The sequence below is a fragment of the Rhinatrema bivittatum genome, chromosome 5, assembly GCF_901001135.1.
Source record: "Rhinatrema bivittatum chromosome 5, aRhiBiv1.1, whole genome shotgun sequence".
Lineage (NCBI taxonomy): Eukaryota > Metazoa > Chordata > Amphibia > Gymnophiona > Rhinatrematidae > Rhinatrema > Rhinatrema bivittatum.
In genome coordinates, this window is record NC_042619.1 from 183,797,080 (window position 1) to 183,824,679 (window position 27,600).

Here is a 27,600-nt window from a genome sequence, read left to right on the forward strand (position 1 = left end):
TAAGATGGCATAGCATGACCAGGAGGGAAGGAAGAAGGGAGGGGAAAGAGGAGCAGGACAGAGAGTGAGGAAAGGGAGGACTCCACTCCAGAAGAGGAAGTGGCACCCCCTCTGGCAGCCAGGCAGCAGGACACCATCATTTCCAGGCCATAAAGTTCAGGGTCATGGAGAACGAAATGATGATTGCAGGGATCCTTCAAAATTATGCCATGCTGTTTCCAAAGCAACCAAGGGCCAGATCTGCCAAAATCTAGCACAGGCCATCACTAAGCACAGTGGAGTGCCAAGACATGGGGAGCAGGTTGCCCACTGGTACAGGTATATCACGGCCCAGCTGAAAACTAAGGTGGCAGCCTGAAACAAGTACCAACAGTGGACCGGAGGAGGATCACCCACATGGAGAATAAACTCATCCAAAGGCTGGGACTGGACATATTCAAGGGCATGGATGAGTGGCTGGACACCACAAGAGCCGCAGCCAGTAAGTTCACCTCACCTCTAAAAGGGCAGGCAGCAAAGGGTGTACACATCATTTGGCATACGATGCTCACAAGGCGAAGAAGCAAAGTGCATCCCTCTCCTTTCCTCTCTACACCTCCCAAAAACATGCTGCTGAACCTGTTGCCCTCCCTCCCCCCCTTCTTAGTATCCCTCTAACCTGTGGCGATATAATGATATGTTGTAAATAAGTTTCTCTTTGCATTTATGGTTTGGTTTTCTCTCTCTCGCTCTACCTGCATTTCTCTCCTTCTTCTCTCTTATCTCCCCTGCCCCTCTCCCAGTTCTCGCCTACTCCCATCTCCTGCCCCCTGTTCATTGTAATTCCTCCTTCTTTGAGTTATTTGTAAACTGGTGTGATGTGTCCTACGAACGTCGGTATATTAAAATCTGTTAAATAAAATAAATAAATAAAATAAAAAATAAATAAATGCCAAAAGAAAAAAGGATACTTGCTGCCATCGGTACTTATGTTTTATGTTTTGTTTCCACAACTCTCAACCACGAAGCTGCCAGTCCCAGCCACGAAGCCCCAGGGAGCAGCCAGCAAGATCCATAGACCAGCCAGCTACCACCAGCTTTTGAAAAGTCTTTCCTCATTGATGCTGAGATGTAGGCCAGTGATCAGGAGGAGGAGGAGCAGCAGCAGTCACAGGCTACAAACCCATTTGCAATGCTGCAACCCATGGGTTCACCGAGCCTGCTAAATGTCTCCCTCAACCTTTCACAGTTAATGGAGGCACAAACAATATTCAATTGATTTAACCGGTATATTTTTTATATCATTTTAAATAGCCATATTCAAAATAAAAAAACAATGAATATATCATTAACTGTGGGACCCACACTCACAGAGTTTGTATATCAATCAAACTCAAAAACTGGTGAAGGGTCACTTTACTTTATTTTAAATACCACTTTGTTTTGTTCATTTTTTATTTTGAATTTTCAAAAAATGCTGACGAACTGCAAACTGCAACTTCAACTTCCTATATCAAATATCATGGGAGCACACCTTTCATTTTTCACTTCCTATATCGATTATCATGGGAACACACCTTTCATTAACAAACATTAAGTGAACGTCCCGAACAATTTATATCAAAGAGAATAATCATCTCCAAATATTGCAAAAAAGTCCCGAGTTGAATAAAAAAACCCAAGTCCCGACATGATCATATTTCGAACCAACAGGTCCTGCTTCAGGGGAAATACAGCCTCGACTCCTCACTACGTTTCATCAGCAACAAACCTTCAATCTTCAAATGGCTAATTTTCATATATTTCTTTCTCCCGCGGTCTGATTACAGACACACTCACTTGAAAAACATGGTGACACCACGGGACCTTTTATCCCCCTCCTGGAAATGAAGGAGCAACATCCAGAGTCTTCAACTAGGTCATCAATTCTCAAAAACAAAAAACACCAGATGGACTCCCATCAAATCGTCAAAGCATACTGTTCTTCTCCTCCCCCTCTACTTAAAATAACCATACTTATTTCACCAAACAGAGACATGCTACAAAGCCATAGGCCAATAAAACTGTATGTTGCCTTCAAATACCAGTTTCCAAATAGGTCCAAATTTCCCCACCTCTTATGGTCTGAGTCTACCCCCGTCAGATTTTCTTGCATTGTAAGCGAATATAGTTCCCAACTAGGTCCACTCTCCTTGCTGATTATTCTCCACTTTAAACAAATGTAGTTCACAATCAGGTCCACTCAAAGTGACATCATATATCAAGTCCCACGTTAATCTTCAAACACATAGATATGGATGAAACCGTTCTATTCTTTTTTATCATCGTAATATGGGAGCTGTCAATTTCAAGATTTTGTACAAAAATCTTGAAATATTTTGTACAAAAATATATTTGTGTTGTGACCGCCGGTCGCGGCGAACCACGACTGGGGGGCCGGTCACTCACCTCCGCTACATCGTGGCCGTCATCGAAGGCTGCCTCCGAGGCAGCGTTGCTGCCTTCCAAGATGGCCGCGGCGTCTTCGACGCGGCTAAGTCACGCCCCCTGAAGTTCTCTTAGGCCCGCGCGGGCAGCTAGTACCCAGCCTTAAAGGAACCCCTACAGGAAGTGTAGGGGGTTCCTTCCTGTTGTCTCCAGCTTCCCTGCACTACTTAAGGCAAAGTCTGGGACCTCAGACCTTGCCTCAGCTTCGTGGCTCCAGTGTTGTTTGGTTCCGGTTCCTGCTTGCCTCTGTGTTTGATCCCTGGACTGGCTTTCGTTCTTGTTTGGCTCCTGACTTCTGGATTGGCTGCGGACTCTCATTGTTTCTGGACTCCTGGACTGGCTGTGGATTCTTCTGGCTCTTGACCCCTGGACTGGCTGTGGTTTCTTCTGGTTCTTGACCCCTGGACTGGCTGCGGATTCTTCTGGCGTTAAACCCCTGGACTGGTTGCGGGGTATTCTGGCTCCTTGATCCTTGAACTGGCTGCGGAGTGTGTTGGCTCTGATTCTCTGGACTACTTTGTTACTTCTTCAGTTTCCTCTACCTGCTGGAGGCGCCAGCTTCAGTTTCACGACCCACCGGAGGTGCTCCTCTCTATTCGCTCGACCTGCTGGAGGCGCCAGCTATCTGGACTAAACGACCTGCAGGAGGCGCCTGCATCCAGATCTTCTTCTAGTACCTCCAGGGACATTCGTGATTGGCCTCGCCCACCGACGAGGGTTCTACATTCCTCACCGGACCAAGGGTCCACCTCTCAAGTCATAACAATTTGAGATGTCCAAAAACAGTCATCTTCTCAAGAAATTAGCCATGTGATCCTGAATATGTTTAAAGAGTCCCAATCTTCCATTGAAAGTGAATCCAGTTCCCAACCAGGTCCACTCTCCTTGCTAACTCTTCTCCACTTTAAACAGATGTAGTTCACAATCAGGTACACTCAAAGTGACATCGTATATCCTAGCTTGATGTTACCCAGGTAGAGAGTCCATCAAGCTAGGTTGAGAGAACATTGCACAAATCTCATCTTTGGGTGAGTTTCCTCACTCCAAAGGTCATCAAAGCTTTACAAGAGCGCACTGTTCTGTTCGTTCGTCTCACTTTGAATGTCAAAGTGGCCCCTAACCCCTACACTAATACCTAAACCTCACCTTGAGTTAATAGGTGGGCCTCCTATATATATATAAATACCTATTTAGTGTGAGGGCATTATGGCTAGTTTCTCTCTCTCTCTCTCTCCCTCCTAATAGCTAGGCTGGCTCTCCAGAACACTAAATATGATCCCCCCAGTGGTTGTATGCATGTAGGAAATACAACAATTCTGGAACTGATTATAAAGTGTGAAAAAATTATCACAATTTGCACTAAGATAGCACTTTGCATAGGCATTAGCACAAACTTCCTAGTACCATAAAACACACCCCTTTTCCTATCACATGCAGTATTTAGTACATTTTGATAAATCCAGGCCTAAGTTTGAATAGTCTATATCCTTTGCTTATCATGAATGACAGAGCTTACACTGTAAACTAATATTGAAATTCTAACAAACCAAAACCAAACACAGAAATAATTGTACCATATTATCCTTGTTTCTCACGTATACTGCTAATAAAATAATTATCTACCTCATAAAAGTGTCTTGAATCTGCACCTTAAAATCACTGAATTGTATTGTAAGATTGTTTGTTATTTCTGATAATCTACTGTAAGATCTCTAACCTGAGACATCATTACGTCTTCAAGCTGCTTTCGCCCAAGTTACCGCAGTTACTTTTCAATTTTACTATACCACCTTGGGCCTTCCTCCTTTTTCTGATATATCTGAAAAATGTTTTGTCATCTTACTTTACCTTTTGGCAAGCCTTTCTTCCTCTTGACATTTTGCTTTCTGATTACTTTCTTCATGCCTCTTAGTTTCACCAGGTATTCTTCCCTGTGTTCTTCATTTTGTGACCCTTTATACTTCTTGAACACTGTTCTTTTTGCCTTTAATTTTTCAACCACCTCCTTTGAGAATTAGATCAGTTTCCTTTTCTTCTTACTTTTGATAATTTTTCTTACATATAGATTATTCACCTTTGCAATAGCTCCTTTTAATTTGGTCAACTGTTGTTCTACATCCCCCATTTTCTGCCAGTCTTCTAGTTCTTCCTCCAGTTACAACCCCATTTTGAAAAAGTCCGTAGTTTTGAAATTTAACACTTGGATCCTCATGTGACCTCTCTGTATCCTATTTGCAACATTAAACCATACCGTCTAATGATCACTGGTGCCCAGGTAGGCAGTTACCCCGACATTAGAAATATTATCCCTATTTGTGAACATTTGGTCGAGTATCATACCCTCCCTCATATTGTTGCCAGCTGAATCCAGATTTTTAGGACAGATTTATACAGTCCTGGTTTTACCCCATTGTATGCTAGGACTTATTCTGAGTTCCCTATTCCTAGTCCAAGGCCCCGGCATCAGTACTCAGCCTTCAGGGTGGGTCGTGGCATTGGACTGGTTCAGGCTTGTGGCCTCGATGTCAGCACCTGGCATTTGGGTTGGGTTACGGCATCAGGCCTGGGTCTGGACCGAGGTCCTGGCATCAGGACATGGCCTCTAGGATGGGTTGTGGTATCGGGCCTGGATCTGGGCCCTGGCCAAAGTCCAGGGGTCACTCCATCCTCTGGGTTGGATCAGTGCTTCGGGCCTGGGTCCAGGCCATAGTCCCTGCATCAAGGCCAGGCCTCTAGGCTTGGCTGTGGTATCAGGCCTCGGTCTGGCCTCCAGACTAGGTCAAGGAGTTAGCATTGAGTAGGCCGAGGCTGCAGCAACTGACTAGTGCTCCTGTTCAGACGTCTTAGCTACCAACTCCTTCATGAATGAGAGATGCTGGGACTGGATATCAAAACTCCCTTTTATCCATGGATCAGAACGTGAAGCAAGCATATATGGTTTTGAGGGAAAAGTTTCAGTCTCTTTTGCATCTACTGCTGCAAGGAGCCCAGAAACTACAATACCCCTGCTTCCATTCCCTCTTGATCACAGAAGCCATCTATTTTTTCCTCCAAAATATTTACTATAGGGATCACCCCACCCAGTGTAATGCTTCTGGAACTCAAATCCTCTGTGGCATACTTGAAGGGCTACAGGATTTGTACCAGCTGCCTCATTATTACCCAATAATGATGCCCCAGGGGCTAATGCACATTTACATTTTTAGAGACAGATCATGAAGGGGTATCTGCTGCTTTTCGAATCTCTGCAACATCATAGAGGTGAAATTCCAGCGGGTACCAATCTTTTGAATTAGATGCTTGTCAGGTACCTCACATTCTTCCTGCTTTTTACAGAAAAGCATTCCCGCATCCACGCTTTGATTGAAATGGCCTGCTATTTTCCCACACCTAATTATCAGTTTCTTCAGGGATGGATTCCCATCATCGCTGATGGGAATACAAGTTCTGACTGAAGACTCCAGCCTCTCTGGTGTAACTGCCAACCCTCTAGCATCATTCTTGTGGCTAAGAGAATATTGCAAGAGGTATGGGGGTTATGCAAGTAGGTGTGCAGCAAATGTCACCTGAAACTTGATACTCTGACACCAACAGAGTTGCGTCCTGTCCCTGCCTCAGCCAGGTCCTACAAGGAGCTATCAGGGAAAGGTAAGAGTGCATTGCATGTTTGCTGTTTCAGATAACTCTGGTAAAATGTACACTACTACCTTCTGCTGTCTTAGCCAGGTGCATCTGCATGCTACTATGGCACTGATTGTGCAGAGTGGGGATGACCCTATTCTAAATGTAGTCCTCAAGGGCATTTTGTAAGTGGTGGCTAACACATGAAGCAGACAATTACAACTCACATTCTTTACTACCTGCAGGGGCTGGTCATCCAGGGCAATCATTTCTCTGAAGCTCTTCATTAGGGGCGTGTGGGTGGTCTGGGGCGTGGCCGAGTGCCCCGATACAGTGGCCTTTGTCGGGGCCTGCCGCGCCGGCGCGCATAAGTTACTACTGCCCGGAGGCAGTAGTAACTTTTCAGATAAAGGTAGGGGGAGGTCTAGATAGGGCTGGGAGGGTGGGTTAGGTAGGGGAAGGGAGGGTAAGGTGCGGGGGTGGAAGGAAAGTTCCCTCCGAGGCCGCTCCGATTTCGGAGCGGCCTCGGAGGGAACAGGCAGCGCGCGCCGGGCTCGGCAAGCGCAAGTTGCTCAAATGTGCACCCCCTTGCGCGCGCCGACCCCGGATTTTATAAGATACGCGCGGCTAAGCGCTCATCTTATAAAATCCAGCGTACTTTTGTTCGCACCTGATGTGCTAACAAAAGTACGCGCGTGTGCTGTCTTTTAAAATGTACCCCACTGAGCACATTTGCCATGTTTTGCACATTTGTTTCAAACAAATGCACATCCTTAATTAACACATTGATAAAGGGTCTTTACGGTCCCCTACTAAATGTATCTACATTCATGGTCTAAATCAAATATATTATTACCTGTTCCATGCACCCATTGTGATGTGTATACATTGATATGAGCCTGGCAGAGGTTATGAAGAAATTAATTAGAAGGAAGTAACATTCACCTCTAGGATGGAGAGGGGTGAGACATGTTTCCAAGGCACTCCCTGTGAAACAATTGAGATAATGAAGAGCTACAGGAGCTTGTTTTAGGAGAGTAAATTATTTGGATAATCTAAACTCTTTTTACTGGAAGATCCAGACTATGGAGCCTTACCTGAAAAGTAGTAGGGTAAGCTAATCTTGACTGCAGAGATCACCAGTATCTGGGATGCTTGGAATGTTTCTCAGTTAAATCCAGAAATCCTGATGGGCCATTTCTAGTATTCATCTAGGATCAAGAAAGCCTTATCCATGAATGTTGTATGGAAAAGCAGTTACCTCCCATACTGAATTTATCTCTTGAAATGGGAGCAAGTTGAAATTGTTCAGTGGAAATGGTAGATTTCTATTTCCTCTTGAGTTTGAATTGCCCTCCAGAGCTTAGAATGAAATGACTTTAAATGTTCTTTCATGTTATCAGCTATAAGAAATTACTTGTACTGAAGATCTATGACTTCCTCTTTATTGCTTGTGTAAGAAAAGTACAATGACTGTAACTATTATTTGAAGTTATTGATCTGCTTTAAGGTGAAAGTAAAGAAATATCTTGGAAAACTCAAGATTTATAGTATTTGCAGACAGTGTTTTTGCAGAGGCAGGATTGGTGGAAGCACTTGGTGGATTAGGCAGTTGCCTAAAGTGCATGTGATGGAGGAGGGGAGTGTGCAACAGTGGCAGGACCATGGTGATTGTGCTTCCTTGTTCTTTCCAATTGTGCAGTCTGTAATAGGAAGTCCTGTTGCATGGCCCAGATGAACGTGTAGAAGGTGCAATCTTTATGGCTGGAAAAGCACCATCGATGGGCCTACAGAGTGAGAAAAAAGGAGCAGAAAGAGGCAGCTTAGCTGGAAGAGAGGAACATGGGCAGTACTGATCCAGCATGGTTCTCTTCCTCTGCTGGAAAAGATAAACAGAAGCAGCAGCAGTTTGAATGGGCAAAGAAAGAGGTTGAGTTCTGTAAGTAGTGCAGTTGAAAAGGAAGTCTGATGATGATTGTGCATTCAGGAGGGGAAGAAGGGTGAGTGAGGATATGAGTCACAGACTGAATGAGTGAGCATTTGTGTGAGAGTGAAGGAGTGTGTGTGAGAGAGAATGAGAGAGAGCATGTATATGTGAGTATACGTGTAAGAAAGAAAGGGGCGCATTTTAAGAGCCCTGCTCGCCGGTGCGCCTATTTTACATAGTCCTACCGGCGCGCGCAGAGCCCCGGGACTCGCGTAAGTCCCGGGGTTTTCCAAGGGGGGCATGTCGGGGGCGTGTCGGGGGGCGGGCCCAATCCGTGCAGCATTTTCGGGGTGGGACGTAGCGTTTCGAGGGCAGGTCCGGGGCGTGGTTACGGCCCAGGGCGGTCCGGGGGCGTGGCCGCGCCCTCCGGACCCACCCCAGGTTGCGTCCCGGCGTGCTAGTGGCCCACTGGCGTGCGGGGATTTACGTCTCCCTCCGGGAGGCGTAAATCCCCCGACAAAGGTAACGGGGGGTTTTAGACAGGGCCGGGGGGGGTGGGTTAGGTAGGGGAAGGGAGGGGAAGGTGAGGGGAGGGCAAAAGAAAGTTCCCTCCGAGGCCGCTCCGATTTCGGAGCGGTCTCAGAGGGAATGGAGGTAGGCTGCGCGGCTTGGCGTGCACCGGCTATACGGAATCGGTAGCATTGTGCGCGCCGATCCCGGATTTTAGCGGATACGCGCGGCTACGCACGTATCTACTAAAATCCAGCGTACTTTTGTTTGCGCCTGATGCGCCAACAAAAGTACGCCAAATCGCGCTTTTTGAAAATCTACCCCAAAGTGTGTATTTGAAAGTTAGAGAAAAGAGCGTATAAAGTGAAAATGTGTGAGTTAGAGGGTATGCGTACATGAGAGAGAAAAGAAAGTTTATGCACATCCTTTCTGCTCCATTAATCCACAACAATCTCAGGATGGCTGTAAATCAAAAGTTCCTACATATAGAAAGTGGGGGATTAGTTTTATCCTTATAAATTTAATTATTAGGTATCATTTGTTGTGTCTGTGCTCTATGGCAAGTTTAATATAGCTGGTTAACTTATGTGGTTAAAACTGAATATTGCTACTTAGCTGCATAAGTTATAAAGCTAAATTGCTCTGCCCTGATCCACCCACTACACACCCTCAACTTATATGGCTAATGTTTTAGCTGTATAAGTGATTTATGCGGCTAAGTAGCTGCCACTGAACATAGGTACATATTCAGTGGCTGCTACTTAGCTGGATAAGTTAGACTTATGTAGCTAAATAGTGCTGAATGTGCTTTTAAAATTGACCTTTACATGTTACTCTATTCATCAGATGTTTTGAAATATTCCTTTTATTAATACAATTTTACTATTATGATTGATGTTTTATAGTTCATGATTTTATTATTTGACATTTTATGAGGAATAATAATGTTTCTTCTTTCATTGCTACACTGCATTCAGAATCTGGCTTGTTTCAGTTTCCAAGTCAGTTTTTGTCTGTGTGTTTCTACTTATGCTGTATGCTCAGTTTATTCTGTGTTTGGCAAGGGTCTGTCTGTGCTCTGCATGTCTGACTGAAGTGAGGTATTCTAATAGCTTGCAGTTTCTGTGAAAAGCATTTGAATGGGGTGGGCCACAGGGGCTATGGCCAGATCAAAATCTGGCCAACCCACAGAATCATTGTTGAAGATGTAAGGCTGAGTTGGGCAGGCAGCAACTGTTCAGTGGCAGAAGGAAGAGATCAGTGATGCGCCAGCCACATCCTCAACCTCTGCAGTACTAGGCACAAAGGCTTTGAACTACAGGTTATTTTATATAGCCTACAGCAGAGGTTCCTAACCTTTTTGGGAGCATGGACCCCTTTTCTATCTCCAAACGTTTTGTGGTTGTCCACATGCTTCTCTTTCATATTTACCTGGTTGTTCCAGGGTGGGGTAAAATTGGCTGATATGGTATGCTCTTAGTCCTGATTTGTATAAGTATGATGTTCTAGATTTTTAATGTATTTTATTTGGTTTTATTATATTTGTATTTTTATGTTTTTCATTGGGTTGTGCACCATTCTGGTCAGCTTTTGCTGAGTGTATATAAAATTTGGAAATAAATAAATAAAATAAATAAATATAGAAAAGTTATTAATATAATAACAAAGAAATAATTGTACACACACCAGCCTCATTGATAATATATACAACTTTTTAAATAATGCTTACTGATATATACTGAATACATATAATTGCAAACCACACCCATAAATGTGCAAGAATGTACTCATATTCAGTAACTAAGAACATAAGAATCTAAGATATGCCACACTGGGTCAGACCAAGGGCCCATCAAGCCCAGCATCCTGTTTCTAACAGTGGCCAATCCAAGTCACACGTACCTGGCAAGTACCCAAACATTAAACAGATCTCAAATTACTATTGCTTATTAATTAATAGTAGTTTATGGATGTTTCCTCTAGGAACTTATCCAAACCTTTTTTAAACCCAGTTACACTAACTGCCATAACTACATCCCCTGGAAATGAATTACAGAGCTTAACTATGTGCTGAGTGAAAAACAATTTTCGTAGAGTTTTTTTTAAATTAGCTAATTCCTAACTTCATGGAGTGCCCCATTGTCCTTCTATTAGCTGAGAGAGTAAATAACCAATGCATATTAACCTGTTCAATACTCATGACTTTGTAGACCTCTATCATATCCCGCCTCAGTCCTTTCTTCAACAAACTGGACAGCCCTAACTTCTTTAGCCTTTCCTCATACGAAAACTGTTCCATGTCTCTTACCATTTTGGTCAAAGTTATCTGCACTTTCTCTAGTGCAACTATATCTTTATTGAGATGTGGCGACCAGAATGGCACACAGTATTCAAGGTGCAGTACAACCATGGAGCGATACAGAGGCATTATCACATCCATTGTTTTATTTATCATTCCCTTCCTAATAATTCCTAACATTCTATTTGCTTTTTTGACCACCAAAGCACACTGACCTGATGATTTCAATGTATTATACACTATGATGCCTAGATCTCTTTCCTGGGTAGTAACTCCTAAGATAGAACCTAAGGGGTAGATTTTACAAATCTACACTCGCGTACTTTTGTTTGCGCACCAGGCACAAGCAAAAGTCCACGGGATTTTATAAGATACGTGCATAGCCTCGCGTATCTTATAAAATCCAGGGTCGGCGTGCACAAGGGGGTGCACATTTGTGCACCTTGCGCACGCCGAGCCCTGCGCGCACTGCCCGTTCCCTCCAAGGCTGCTTCAAAATCGGAGCGGCCTCGGAGGGAACTTTCCATTCACCCCCACACCTTCCCCTCCCTTCCCCTACCTAACCCCCCCCCCGTTCTATCTAACCCCCCCACACCTTTATCTTAAAAGTTACTACTGCCTCCGGGCAGTAGCAACTTACGCGCGCTGGCGCGGCAGGCCCCGACACAGGCTGCTGTATCAGGGCACTCGGCCATGCCCCGAAACGCCCCCGAGCCGGAACACGCCCCCGGACACGCCCCAAAAATGCTGCGTCACTCCCGACACGCCCCCCAGGCAAGCCCCGGGACTTACGCGCGTCCCGGGGCTTGCCTGGGGGGCGCTCTGCCAAGCCTATGCAAAATATGCTCGGCGCTTGCAGGGGGGGGGTTAAAAGGGTTACGCGCGTACCTTATGCGCGTAACCCTTTTAAAATCCGGTCCTAACATTGTGTAACTAAGCAAGGGTTCTTTTTCCCTATGTACATCACATTGCACTTGTCCACATTAAATTTCATCTGCCATTTGGAAACCCAATCTTTGTCTCACAATGTCCTCCTGAAATTTATCACAATCCACTTGAGATTTAACTGCTCTACATAATTTTGTGTCATCCATAAATTTGATCACCCCACTCATCATATCCCTTTCCAGATCATTTATAAATATATCAATTCAAGAACAGATCTCTGAGGCACTCCACTGTTTACCTTTTTCTACTGTGAAAACAGACCAGTTAATCCTACTCACCGTTTCCTGTCATTTAACCAGTTTGCAATCCACAAAAGGACATCACCTCCTATCCCATGATGTTTTAGTTATCTTAGAAGCCTCTCATGTGGGACTTTGTTGAATGCCTTCTGAATATCCAAATACACCACATCTACTGATTCACCTTTGTCCACATGTTTATTCACCCCTTCAAAAACATGTAGGAGATCTGTGAGGCAAGACTTCCCTTGAATAAATCTATGCTGGCTGTTTCCCATTAAACCATGCATATTTAAAAGTTTTGTGATTTTATTATTTTTCCATAATTCTTCCCAGCACTGAAGTCAGGCCTACTGGTCTATAGTTTTCCTGATCACCCTTGGAGCCTTTTTTAAATATCAAGGGTACATCGGCTACCTTCCAGTCTTCAGGTACAACAGATGATTTTAATGATAGTTTATAAATGAATTGAAATAGGTCTGAAATTTAATTTTTTTGCTCTTTTAGAACCCTGGGGTGTATATTATCTGATCCAGGTGATTTACTACTCTTCAGTTTGTCAATGTGGCCTACCACATCTTATAAGGTCACAGTGATTTGGGTCAGTTTAAATGAATTGTCACCCTTGAAAACTGTCTCAGGAATGGGTATCTCCCCAATATCCTCTTCAGTAAACACCGAAGCAAAGAAATTGTTTTATATTTCCATGATGGCCTTATCTTCTCTAAGTGCCTCTTTAACCCCTCAATCATCTAATGGTCCAACCGACTCCCTTGCAGGCTTTCTGCTTCAGATACATTTTTCAAAAGTTTTTATTGTTAGTTTTTGTCTCTATGACCAACTTCTCTTAAAATTCTCTCTTAGCCTGTCTTATCAATGTCTTACATTTAACTTGCCAACACTTATGCTTTATCCTATCACCTATATACATGGTGACCAGCAGCAGTAACCAACTAGTCGAGGTCTGCTGATGGCAGGACAAGCCATTATGGAAGTGGGAATGCTTCTTGAGCTTCCATGTCCCATAGTTCAAGGGCACGATTGTCCCCATTTTGAAACTCTGTGGGGCCAGTTCACAGGCAGTCAGGCCAGACCAGATGGCTTCAGGATACTCTGTCTGGAAGCTTGTCCATGTTGCAAAGTAAGTAAACCATAGAGGCAGTGCTGGAGAAGAAACTTTGAGGAGTCCTAGGGGTTAGAGGCTGCTTCAGACAGCCTATATGTTCAGTAATTTTGTTCTTTCTATAGTTTCAACCATTTTCCCAGCATTGACATTAGACACACTGGTCTGTAGTTTCCTGGATTAAAATGCAAATATTTTAAAAAACTGGCATTATGTTGGTCACCCTCTAATCTTCAAGTACTGTAGATCATTTTAATGATAGATTACAGTTTACAATCCACAAAAGGACATCACCTCCTATCCCATGACATTTTAGTTATCTTAGAAGCCTCTCATGTGGGGCCTTCTAAATATCCAAAAATACCACATCTACTGATACATTTTTCAGTTCTTTCAGCACTCTGGGATCTAAACCATCTGGTGCAAGTGATTTGCTACTTATTTGTCATTTTGCCATATAATTTCTTCTTGCTTCACTAAAATATGTTTCAGTTCCTATGAATCATCACTTTAAATATCTGGCATTGGTCTGCCATACATCTTCCTCAATAAAGAATGAAGCAAAAAATCAATTTGATCTCTCTGTTATGGCCTTTGCCTCCCTTAGTGCCCCTTTTCCCCTTGATCATCTTATGGTCCACTTGATGTCCTCACAGGCTTTTTGCTTCACATAAACCTGAAAAGGTTTTATTACCAATTTTGGCTTCCACAGCATGCTTCATTTCAAATTCTGTCATGGCCTTTATCAATGCTTTGCATCTAATTTGACAGTGCTTATGCTTTTTCTTATTTTCTTCATTCAGGTCCTTTTTCCATTTTTTGAAAATGTTGTTTTGGCCAGCATAGCCTCTCTCACCTCACCTTTTAACCATGCCAGCAGTTGTACAGCCTTCCTTCCACCTTTTTAAATGTGTGGAATATATCTGGTCTGGACTTCCAAGATAGTATTTTTAAACAATATCCAAGCCTGATATAAAATATTAAACTTTGCTGTTGCTCTTTTTTTTTCCTAACCATTGTCCTCATTTTAACATTGTCTCCTTTTGAAAGTTAAAAGCTATCACAGTAGATTCCCTTAGTGTCCTCCCTCCAGTTAGCAAGTCAAATGTGAGCATGTTCTTTTCACTATTGCCAAGTGACCCAAAACTGCTACTTCTTTCATCAAATCATATGTTCTACTAATGAACAGTTCTAAAATAACTCCCCCTCTTGTTGGTTCTTGTACTAGGGATGTGCAGAAGGACGCCATACGTTGCATTCGGGATTCGTATTCATCGGGGGGCAGATACGTTGCTTTCGGCAAGGGGGGGCCCCCGATACGAACATGTGTTAATTCTTATTCGTTTCCTGGCTAAAATTGAATTAAGTACAACCCCCCACCCTCCAGACCCCCCCAAGGCTTACCAAAACTGCCTGGTGGTCCAGCGGGGGGTCCGGGAGCCATCTCCTGCACTCACAGCCTCGGCTGCCGGTATGCAAAATGGCACCGATAGCCTTTGACCTTCTGTGTCACAGGGGCTACCGGTGCCATTGGTCAGCCCCTGTCACATGATAGGAGCACAAGATGGTGCCGGCCAATCATTGCTCCTACCATGTGACAGGGCTGACCAATGGCACCGGTAGCCCCTGTGACATAGAAGATCAAAGGCTATCGGTGCCATTTTGAATACCGGCAGCCGAGGGTGTGAGTACAGGAGATGGCTCCCGGACCCCTCGCTGGACCACCAGGGAGTTTTGGTAAGTCTTGGGGGGGGCTCAGGGAGGTGGGGGGTTTGTTTAAATTGGCTCCTTTAGACGTCCGAATAATTCGGCGAAGATTCGATGTATTAATGGGGAATCGTGATATGTTTTGCTTCCCCACGAATACGAGTATGGCCCTGTAAGTTGCGGATTACAAATATGTAGGAAACGAATGCATACCCCTATCTTGTACCAGCTACTCTTTGAAGCATTTATTACATATAGAAAATTTATCACCTTAACATGTCCTGATGGGACATTTACCTAGTCAATACTGGGATAATTGAAATCACCCATTAATTATTATTGTATTATTAATTTTGTTAGCTTCCCTAATTTCTGATAGCATTTTGTCTGGTTCAATCTCACCAGTTGAACAATAGAATACCCCCACTGCTTTTCTATTCCTCTTCTCACATGGAATATCTATCCATAAAGATTCTACAGTGCACTTTGTTTCCTGCAGAAGTTTTATCCTGTTTGAATCTATGCTCTAACATATAGTGCTACCTCCACACCAATTTGATCCATCCTATCACTGCAATATAGTTTGTTCCCTGGTATCACAGTATCCTTTTGGATACCCTCCTTCTATCAGGTCTCTGAGATGCCAATTATATCTATCTTTTCATTGAGTGCTACACATTCTAACTCTCCCAACTTATTTTTTAGACTTCTAGCTTTTATATTCATACATTTCAAAATATGTTTTTGTTTATATTAACAAGCTGTTTATTAGTAAAAATGAGTAATTTGGAATTTTTCTGCTCTGTCCAGTTACTTAAAAGCCCCTGGGCTACTTTAGCATTTATTGCTATATTGAGATGCCCTATCTTCCCTGTTTTGTTAGTATCCTTCATAGAGACATCATTCTGAATCATGTGCTTCTGAGCATCTGTTGGCTTTCTCCCATCATCTAGTTTAAAACCTTCTCTATTTCCTTTTTAAAGATTAGTGCCAGCAGCCTGATTCTAATGTTTAAGGAGGTTCCTATCCCATTGGAATATTTCCCCCTTTCCTATAATAATCCCATAGTTCCTATTAAACCTATTTTTTTCCCTATACCATCATCATAGAAACATAGAAATGATGGCAGAAGAAGATCAAACGACCCATCCAGTTTGTCCAGCAAGCTTCACACTTTTTTTTTTCTCATACTTATCTGTTTCTCTTGGCTCTTAGTAACCTTTTGGTTCTATTTCTCTTTCACCCCCACCATTAATGTAGAGAGCAGTGTTGGAACTGCATCTAAGTGAAATATCTAGTTTAATTAGTTAGGGGTAGTAACCGCCGCAATAAGCAAGCTACACCCATGCTTATTTGTTTACCCAGACTATGTAATTCAGTCCTTGTCGGTTGTCATCTGTATATAGATTCACTTTTCTTCATTGCCCCTGCCGTTGAAGCAGAGAGCAATGCTGGATATGCGTGAAGTATCGTTCTTTCTCCCTTGCCGTTGAAGCAGAGAGCTATGCTGGATATGCATTGAAAGTGACGTATCAGGCTTATTTGGTTTGGGGTAGTAACCGCCGTAACAAGCAAGCTACTCCCCGCTTTTTTGTGAATGCAAATCCTTTTTTCCACATTTCCTCTTGCCGTTGAAGCTTAGAGCAATGTTGGACTCTTAGAGCAATGTTGGAGTCACATTAACCGTGTGTATGTTTATTGAATAAGGGTATTGCCTCCAAGTAGTAGCCGTCATTCCTGCTAGCCACCCACTCTTCATTCACGTCCTCTAGACTTCATGGATCCACAGTGTTTATCCCATGCCCCTTTGAAGTCCTTCACAGTTCTGGTCTTCACCACTTCCTCCGGAAGGGCATTCAAGGCATCCACCACCCTCTCCATGAAGAAATACTTCCTGACATTGGTTCTGAGTCTTCCTCCCTGGAGCTTCAAATCGTGACCTCTGGTTCTGTTGATTTTTTTCCGACGGAAAAGGTTTGTTGTTGTCTTTGGATCATTAAAACATTTCAAGTATCTGAAAGTCTGTATCATATCACCTCTGCTCCTCCTTTCCTCCAGGGTGTACATATTTAGATTCTTCAATCTCCCCTTATAAGTCATTTGATGAAGACCCTCCACCTTTTTGGTCACCCTTCGCTGGACCGCCTCCATCTTGTCTCTGTCTCTTTGGAGATACAGTCTCCAGAACTGAATACAGTACTCCAGGTGAGGCCTCACCAAGGACCTGTACAAGGGGATAATCACTTCCCTTTTCTTACTCGATATTCCTGTCTCTATGCAGCCCAGCATTCTTCTGGCTTTAGCTATCACCTTGTCACCTTGTTTCGCCGATTTCAGATCATTAGACACCATCACCCCAAGGTCTCTCTCCTGCTCTGTGCACATCAGCCATTCTCCCCCCATCGAATACAGTTCATTCGGATTTCCACTCCCCATATGCATGACTCTGCACTTCTTGGCACTGAATCTCAGCTGCCATATCTTTGACCACTCTTCCAGCTTCCTTATATCCCATCTCATTCTCTCCACTCCTTCCGGCGTGTCCACTCTGTTGCAGATCTTAGTGTCATCTGCAAAAAGACAAATCTTACCTTCTATCCCGTCCGCAATGTCGCTCACAAAGATATTGAACAGGACTGGTCCCAACACCGATCCTTGCAGTATACCGCTTAAAACCGCTCTCTCTTCAGAGAGAAGAGTTCCATTTACCATCCCACATTGTCTTCTGTCCGTCAACCAGTTTGCAATCCAGGACACCACCTCGGCACTCACTCCTAAGCTTCTCATTTTATTCACCAGTCTCCTATGCGGGACCCTATCAAAAGCTTTGCTGAAATCCAAGTAGATGACATTGAGTGCTCTTCCTTGAACCAATTCCTTGGTTACCCAGTCAAAAAAGTCAATTAGGTTTGTATGACAGGATCTTCCCCTGGTGAATCCATGCTGCCTCTGGTCCAGCAATTCTCCCGTCTGTAGATAGTTCACTATTCTCTCTTTCAACAGTGACTCCATTGCTTTTCCCATCACTGAAGTGAGGCTAACTGGTATGTAGTTACCAGCCTCTTCTTTGTTCCTACTCTTGTGAAGCGGGACCACCACCGCTCTTCTCCAATCACTCGGCACCACTCCCATTTCTAGGAATCTATTGAACAGGTCACACAGCGGACCCGCCAGCACATCTCTGATTTCCCTCAGTATCCTGGGATGAACCTCATCAGGCCCCATGGCTTTGTCCACTTTCAGTTTCCCCAGCTCTTCCCATACATTCTCTACTGTAAATGGAGTTATACTACTACTCCACTCCCCTCCAGTTTCTTGTTAACTAGCGACGGTCCTTCTCCAGGGTCCTCTTTAGTGAACACAGAACTGAAGTATTTGTTTAATATTTCTGCCATTTCTTCGTCTCTCTCCACACATTGATCCTTTCCACCTTTCAATTTCACTATACCACTTTGAATTCTCTTTTCACTGATATATCTGAAAAATGTTTTGTCACCTCTCTTTACGTCCTTGGCAATCCTCTCTTCCACTTGACTTTTTCCTGTCTTGATTAATTTCTTTGTCTCCCTCAGTTCTACCAGATATTCTTCTTTGTGCTCCTCCCTTTGGGATCTTTTATATTTCTTGAACGCTGTTCTTTTGGCCTTTATTTTGTCAGCCATCTCCTTTGAGAACCAGATAGGTTTCATTTTTCTTTTGCTTTTCTTTACTTTTCTAACATATAGATTAGTTGCCTTGGTAACTGCTCCTTTTATATTGGTCCACTGTTGATCCACATCTCTCTCATTCTCCCAGCCTTTTAATTCTTCCTCCAGGTACTTCCCCATTTCATCAAAGTCTGTGTTTTTGAACTGCAAAACTCGGGTCTTTGTGCTTCTTTTCTGAATCCTTTTTGTGATATTAAACCATACCGTTTGATGATCACTGCTGCTGAGGTGGGCGCCCACCTGGACATCAGAGACATTATCTCCATTAGTGAGCACTGTCAAGTATAGCTCCTTCTCTCGTGGGTTCCATTACCATTTGTTTGAACAAAGCTACTTGCAGGGCATCCACTATTTCTCTACTATTATTAGATTCTGCAGATGGTAGAGAAATCACATCCATACATTGAGAATCTGGAACATGGCCTGCCTCTAGGGTCCTGCACATGGAATAAGAAACATTTCTGATACTGCAACTCTGGAGTTTCTGGATTTCAATTTCCTACCTACAGCTCTAAATTTAATTCCCAGAACCTCCCTCCTGCACCATCCTATGTCATTGGTACCCACATGTACCATGTCAGCTGGCTCCTCCACATCACTCTCCCACATCTAATCTAGGAGATGCATGAAATCCACTACCTGTGTAGCAGGGAGGCAAGTTACCTAGTGATCCTCATGCCCAGCTATCTATTTTCTTAATGATCAAATTAACCACAACAATGGCCATCCTAACCCTTCTTTTTGGTCTCAGATCCCTGGAGACACATCCTTGGTGTTAGAGGATGAAGAAGCAACTGAAAGGCAGGTCCTAATTATAGGATCACTTGCTGCCACACCAAGGTGATGGTCTCCTGTCAAGTGATCTGATTCCTCCAAAGCAGTACAAGGGCTGCTGGACTGGAGCTGTGACCAGTCTACTTAGTTCATGAATGTTTCTATATACCTCTCTTTCTGCCTTAGCTCCTGCAGAGAACAGACTCAGTCTCTGAGATCCAAGAGCTCTTTGCATTGAGTGCACACATAAAATCTCTCACCAACAGACAGATAATCATACATTTGGCACTTGATGGAAAAGTCTGGACAGTCCCATTTTGCTGCAGGGCTTCTGTCTGCATCTTAATTTGTTGAGCTCATAAAGTCTTAAAGATTGGTAAGGAGCAGGCATGTTTCAATTTAAGGGATGCTAAATATGATTAGGGTTTTAAAATGTATTTATTATGTGTCTTGTAAAATCTTACAGGCTAATTTTAAAACAAGCACACGTGTCCATATACGTGCTTATTGGTGCATAAGCAGAGATACGCTTGAATTTTAAATCATGCATGCACTTGCGCACATATGATTTAAAATATGCCTACCATGCATAAATAGCCTCCTAATTTTAAGCAATTACTCAATCAAACCTTCTTTGCATATCTTTTATAGGACTTTGCTGGATTTAACACGTGTATGTAAGCAGATATTAAAACATGCTGGTGCAAGCGGCATTTCCAGCTTTTCCAATTAGTCCACCAGTTTGCCCAATAAATTTCCAAGTCATCCAGATCCCTCTGGTTCTTCATCATATATGTTGCACAGTTGACTCGGACTCCTCATCCTATCATGTAATAGGGGTGTGCATCCGTTTTCCACGTATTTGTAATCCGCAACTTATTTTTTCCTATCTGTTAAATACGTGGGGAGGCGAAACGCATCGCGACTCCCCACGTATTTAACAGATTTCTGTTTTATTCGGCCTCCTAAATAAAAATTTAAACCCCCCACCCTCCTGACCCCCCCAAGACTTACCAAAACTCCCTGGTGGTCCAGCGGGGATTCCAGAAGCCATCCCTGCATTCTCACACCCTTGTTTGCCGGTTTCATCATGGCGCCGATAGCCTGTGTCACAGGGGCTACCGGTGCCATTGGTCAGCCCCTGTCCCATGGTCACCGGCGCCATCTTGTGCTCCTACCATGGGACAGGGGCTGACCAATGGCACCGGTAGCCCCTGTGACATAGTATGGGCAAAGGCTATCGGCGCCATTTTGAGTCCTGGCATCGGACGGCCAGCATGCAGGAGGTCGCTCTGGGACACCCGTTGGACCCACGGGGACTTTTGGCCAGCTTGGGGGGCCTCCTGACCCCCACAAGACTTGCCAAAAGTCCAGTGGGGGTCCAGGAGCGACCTCCTGCACGCCGGCCGTCCGATGCCAATACTCAAAATGGCGCCAATCGCCTTTGCCCTCACTATGTCACACAATACAAAATGGCACCGTCCGTATGGCCATATTGCCGTATTGCAAAATGGCGCCGGCCGTATGGCCATATGGCCGGCGCCATTTTGCAATACAGCAATACGATTCGAGTGCAGGAGGTCGCTCCCGGACCCCCGCTGGACTTTTGGCAAGTCTTGTGGGGGTCAGGAGCCCCCCCCAAGCTGGCCAAAAGTCCCTGGGGGTCCAGCGGGGGTCCGGGAGCAATCTCCTGCGCTCGTGATGTCTGGGGACAGGAACCAAAATGGCGCCGGCGCCATTTCTATTAACGCACCCGTGGCCCGAGAGTGGAAGATCACACCGGGACCCCCCCCCCCACTGGACCCCAGGTAATTTAAGACATTTTGGGGGGGTTCGGGAGGGTGGGGGATTTATTTTAAAGGGTCGGGGTGGGTTTTAGGGTTGTTTTAGTGTGCCGGTTTTCCTGCCCTCCCCCTTCCCCTCCCCCTTCCCCCGATTTACAATTTTTGACAATAAATCGGGGGAATTCCTATTGTATATCGCCTCTAATGATTTTTGACAATTTAAAATATATCGGACGATATTTTAAATCATCAAAAAACGATTCACATCCCTATTAAACAGTACCTCAGAAATTTGTAATCTTTGATGCAGAATCTCTCCCTGAATCACTGCATGAAACTAGCCATGGTTGTGATCTGTTTTCTAGCTGAATCCTGGCTTCTTTTGTTTGGACCTTTTTTTTTTTCAAATAAGTCACACACTTCCACACTGAAACACATTTTATCTTCTGTTGTAGCAGAGCAGTCATTGATTCTATATTTCAAGGAAACACTCAAAATCATTTTAACTGTATGCCTAATCATAAACACTTCCTGTCTAAAAGACAGAACATATTTTATCTCCTCTTCTTTACTGTCAAAAGGAATCAGTTTAATAGGCATTACCTGCCCTGAGGAGACCACTTGATCCCTTTGTAAGGAGCAGACATGTGATCTCAGAGCTCGCTTTTACATAACTTTTATATAACTGTTTACCACATCTAAACTTCTTAATTTTCTATAGAAAATATTTTAAAGATCTGCTGCACTTGATGGTCTCTACTGCATGGACAAGTTTGTTCTTAAAAAATATCAAGAAACATCCCCCACTCCCCCAAAAAAACAATGATGGAAAACTGAAACCATCAGAAAGCAGAATGGCTGATGAGGCAACACAACCAGTCCTCATCACGTTGCAAAACATTTGCTAAACATTTAACAAAGTGTGTTACCGTGGTGTTTGAGGATAAACCAACAAAAATCTCTGTCCACAATGGAAGAAGTCAAAGAGACTATGCATATACTTTAACAAAAGAGTTACTGCAAATGAAAACACATTTGTGCTGTTGAAGAAACAGTGACTAACCTGCAAACTCCACAGAGATTACTGCAAAAGAAAAATGAACTGCTAGAAGAAAGAATCGATAATCAAGAAAATTGAAACTGCTGGAATAATATTTGATTCATAGGGATACCATCTATAAAAGACTGGAACCTGTCTCAGATGTGTGAGTCAATATTGCCTGGAAAACTAAATATTCAACCAGAACTCCTGTCACTGAAGTATGAGCTCATATACACCTGCTTGGAATTTACAATGAAAATGAAAACTGACCCAGTCCAGTGATTGCATGCATACTAAGCTATGCAGATAAAGTCCCATTTTCCAAGCCTCTGGAGCTACAGAGTGCTAGAACATGATGGTAGAAAGATTTTACTCTTTTAAGACTTTCTCAAAAGGCAGCAGAAGATAATAGGGATGTGAATTCATTTTAAATGAAATAGATAATGGCAACAAAATTGTCTATTTTGTCTTGTTTCAGGGGTGGTTTTTGATTGGTTTAAATCTTATTTGTCAGAAAGAACTTGCAAGGTCATCATTGGTCCCAGCTACTCTCTGTGGCAAACAGTAGTGACTAGAGTCCTGTAGGGCTCAGCCTTGTCTGCTGTGCTGTTTAATATCTATATAGGTCCATTTGCAAACTGCTGGCCGGGCTCTGCGATGGTTATAGACTATATATGAACATTAATCTATTCTTTGTTCCAGTTATATCGCCTTGGTCTACCACTTTCGATACGGTCTCTGTCTGTCTTTCCATGATAAAGTGGTGGAAGTCTTATAATAAGTTTACCTTGAGCCTAAAAAAAAAAATAGTGAAGTGATGATCCTGCAAAGTTTAAGCAAGTCTAACATTCCTCCCTCTTTCCATTTCAAAAATCTGAAGATTCCTGTGGTAATGTATACCAAACGTTTAGGAGTCATAATTGATAAGAACCTACAGATGCACATTCAGATCAAGGCCATGGTCAAATATGGGTATTATAAATTGTGCCTGTTGCAGCTTGGTTACTCTTAATTTTGATCTGTAGTACAGGCCCTAATTCTTAGTCTCGATTATTGCAACTCGCTATTTATTGGCTTACTGAGATCTGCTTTGCGGGGGCTCCAGATTCTCCAGAATTTGGCTGCACGTTTAATATCAGGATTTGATAGGAGATCTCACATTACTGCCATTTTGAAGGAACTCCATTAGTTACCAGTTGAATGGCAGGTCAATTTAAAATAGCTTTATTTGTTCATAAAATATTGGGTGCACACTCTTTGCTATGGATGCACTTGATTCTACATATTTACAATCCTGCAAGGGCCATGAGGTCCCCTCAGTTTGTACTCCCTGACTTGTTCAAACTCACGAGAAAGCCTTTTCAGTGGCCGACCAATATTGTGAACTTTTTGATCTGTGTTTGACTAATTGCAAAAAAAAGTTCAAGAAAATGCTAAAAACATAGCTATTTCAAAGGGTATTTAACGATTGTGATAGATTATTCATTCTATTGCAATTTAATGTTGAACATGGTTTAGGATTATTATCTGTGCATCTGTTTTTGTTCAATTTTATTGAATTATTATGTACATTCTTTTATGCAAGTCACTTAGAGCTGTAGTCGTAGGTGGTCTACAAATGTTTTTTAAATAGATCAAATAAATACAAATTTGAATTCATGATACTGAAGTTATTGTATGGCAAATGCAGCTCTTGGAAGTCTAGAACTGAGGCATTTTCAGGCTGTTGCAGCTGGGAATAGTGCTTGATGGAGGCATAAGAGAAAATGAAACTAAGACTACTACATTTAACATCAAGGCCCAGGGCAGCAGGTTTCCTGGCTGGATTATTACTGTCCATGCTGTATTAATATCTCCCCACTGGATACAGCTATATTTTTGCAAAATAACTCTACTACAGCCTGTTGCTGGGAACAAGACAGCAAAGAGGATAAAACAATGTTGTGGAGAGTTAGCTGATGCACATTACAGATAATTGAATACTGATAGTGAAGCAAATAAGATTAAGGAAGAAGCAAGCAGTCTCAGAGAAATTGTTTTACATCTGGAGAGCATATCAATCTGTTGCTTAAGTGTGTTGACACAGATAGCTTTCTAGGTGGCCAATCTAATAAGTTGCGCTGAGCCTACCATGGGTTTTAACTTATGTTTCAAGGCTGATTTTTTGGCACTAACCATACTCAGGGATGTAATGTGGGTTTTAGCACCAAAAAAACCTCGCGCTAAGAAACCTGCAGTATTCTTTCCATGGGTGCATGCAAATCTCATGTAAAAGAAGGTATTAGCTGTTCCCCAGCAATGCAGGGAGGTGCATTAAAGCGCAGACAGCTTAAAGCACATTTTCTTAACATTGGAAATGTAAATCCTGGGTCAGAACAGGACTAAACCTTAACTCTCATTTTTGATGGCCGTGTTATAATATTGCACTGCCCAGTGTGATAGTGTTTAGCTGTTTCTTCCAGACTGGAGAAAGCAATAGAATAACTTTGGCCACTAGAAATGTGAGTTTACTCCATGTCAACCCAGGAGTTTAATTTCCAGTAAAATCTCAAGGCTGGCATCTATAGCTGAACCGTATACAGGCATAAAGCATCCCAACTTTGGCACACTGTTTAACTATAGATGTCCATTCCAGGGAGCATACAATTTATTCAGCTACCTGCAAGTACTCACTCCAGAGAGCAAATTCTTATATCCAAGGCATTTTGGCAAGGAATCAAAAGTAAAATCAAAGCATAAGCTTTTTCGGGTGGGCATCTAACAGCTAGCTTAAAAAAGCATAAACTCTCTGGGTGGGGGAGAGAACCTGCAACTGAATAGGAAGCCAAAGTTGGAAGCACAACACAAAAGTGCATATTTTTGGGCTGAAGGTGCCTGCCCAGAGAGCTTATGCTTTGATTTTACTTGCCATTCCTTGTCAAAATGGCATTGCATGTGAGATTGCTACTGTGTATCACAACTTGTGGAAACACTCTCTCATTCTAATCCATTTTTACAAGGAATGACAAATAAAATAAAAGAATAAGCTCTCTGGGGAAGGCATCTACAGCTAGATAAACAAAGCATAGGCTGTCTGGGTAGACCCCCAACAGTTGAACAGTATACATTTTAGCTGTGTGTGTACTGTCCAGCTGTTCAGGAAAACAATGGAAACTTGTGACTGGTGCCTGCTTAAAGAGCATACACTGGAAATGTAACTCCTGGGACTGATGTGGAGTAAGCTCACATTTCTGGTGATGTGTTGTCCAATGTTGTGCCTAGCATGGTACTCACCTTAGACCCAGGAATGACTTAAATTTCCAGTGTATGTTCTCTGGGGTAGGATCCTACAGCTGAACAATGCATAAGCTCTTTGGGGAGGGCACTGATAGCTGAACCATATGACAAAGTCTGGATGCACAACACAAAAGTTTATACTATTCAGCTGAAAGTGCCTTCCCTAAAGAGCTTATGCTTTGTTCATCTGTAGGTGTGTGCCCCAGAGAATTTACACTGGAAATGTAACTCCTTTCTATTCTGAGCTGAATTAACCCATATTTCTGGTGGGCAAAGTTATTTTATTGCTGTGCTCAGTGCAGTAGAGACAATTAGACACTACCACATCGTCACAGCAATAAAATATCAGCCACCAGAAATGTGAGTTAACTTTTACTCCATCTAAGGCCAAGGCGTTAACAAAACAAGGTAAGGAGATAAATACTTGAAGTTGGAAGGGTTGTAATCAAAATGGACTAGCATTTAAGACTGGCACTGGGCATCCCAACATGAGTATAATCTTGCATGCCATTTGGTCCCAAAAAACAAAGAGGTAGGCAATGTATAATAGCTGTTCGGAAAACGAAATAGATGCCTCAGTCCTTTTTCAAATATTTATTGAAGTAGAAACGTATTTGTTTAAAAATGCTCAACTCTGGCCGAGTTTCGCAGCTCAACAGCCGCTGCCTCAGGGGCTATAAATAATAGAGATGTGAATCAGAACTGGAATCGGTTTGGATTCCGTTTCCGATTCACATGTGGGTTTTTTTTCATCGGGCCCGATCCCGGTTTTGTTTATCAGCTGCGCCCGAGCAAATAAACAAAAAACCCACCCCGACCCTTTAAAACTAATCCCTTTGCTTCCCCCACCCTCCCGACCCCCCAAAAGATTTTTACAGGTACCTGGTGGTCCAGTGGGTGTCCCGGGAGCGATCTCCCGCTCTCGGGCCGTCGGCTGCCACTAATCAAAATGGCGCTGATGGCCCTTTGCCCTTACCACATGGTGGTAAGGGCAAAGGGCCATCAGCCCCTGTCACATGGTAGGAGCACTGGATGGCCCGCACCATTTTTAAAGTTGGTGCCGGCCATCCAGTGCTCCCTCCATGTGACAGGGGCCGGCCAATGGCACGGATACCCTGGCACATGGTAAGGGCATAGGGCCATCAGCGCCATTTTGATTAGTGGCAGCCGATGGCCCTGGACATAGTGAGGGCAAAGGTAGGGCCGGCGCCATTTTGAATACTGGCAATACGGCCCGAGTGCAGGAGGTCGCTCCCGGACCCTCGCTGGACTTTTGGCAAGTCTTGTGGGGGTCAGGAGGCCCCCCAAGCTGGCCAAAGGTCCATGGGGGTCCAGCAGGAGTCTGGGAGCGACCTCCTACACTCAGGCCGTATTGCCAATATTCAAAATGGCGCCGGCGCTACCTTTGCCCTGTCACAGGGTAAGGGCAAAGGGCCATCGGCGCCATTTTTATTAACGCAGCCGATGGCCCGAGAGCGGGAGATTGCGCCCCCGCTGGACCACCAGGTAATTGTAAAAGGTTTTTTTGGGGGGGTCAAGGGGGTCATTTTAAAGGGTCGGGTGGGGTTTTTTTTATCGGGCCATCGGCGCCATTTATATTAGTGGCAGCCAAAATGGCGCCGATGGCCCGAGAGTGGGAGATCGCGCCAGGACCCCCCCACTGGAGCACCAGGTGATTTAAAACATTCAGGGGGGGTTCGGGAGGGTGGGGGATTTGTTTTAAAGGGTCGGGTTGGGTTTAGGGGTTGTTTTGGTGTGCCGGTTTTCCTGCCCTCCACCCCTCCCCCGATTTATGATTTTTCACGATAAATCGGGGGAATTCCTATTGTATCGCGACTCAAATGATTTTTGACGATTTAAAAATTATCTGACAATTTTTTTTTAAATCGTCAAAAAATGATTCACATCCCTACTGGCCACCCTGAATTTCATGGCAACCAGCAACTTCCGAAAGACAGTAGGGGTTATGGGGGGAATGTCCCAAACCACTTTTACCTGCTGTCTGGATCGGGTTATAACAGCTGTATCTGACCACATGAATTGCAACATAGCATTTCCACAGGACAGGCTGGACTTGATGGAATTGAAGAGAGGTTTCTATGCCATCACTAACTTTCCCAGTGTTCTGGGAACTACCGACTGCACTCACATAGCCATCATCCTAGCCTGTGACAGCG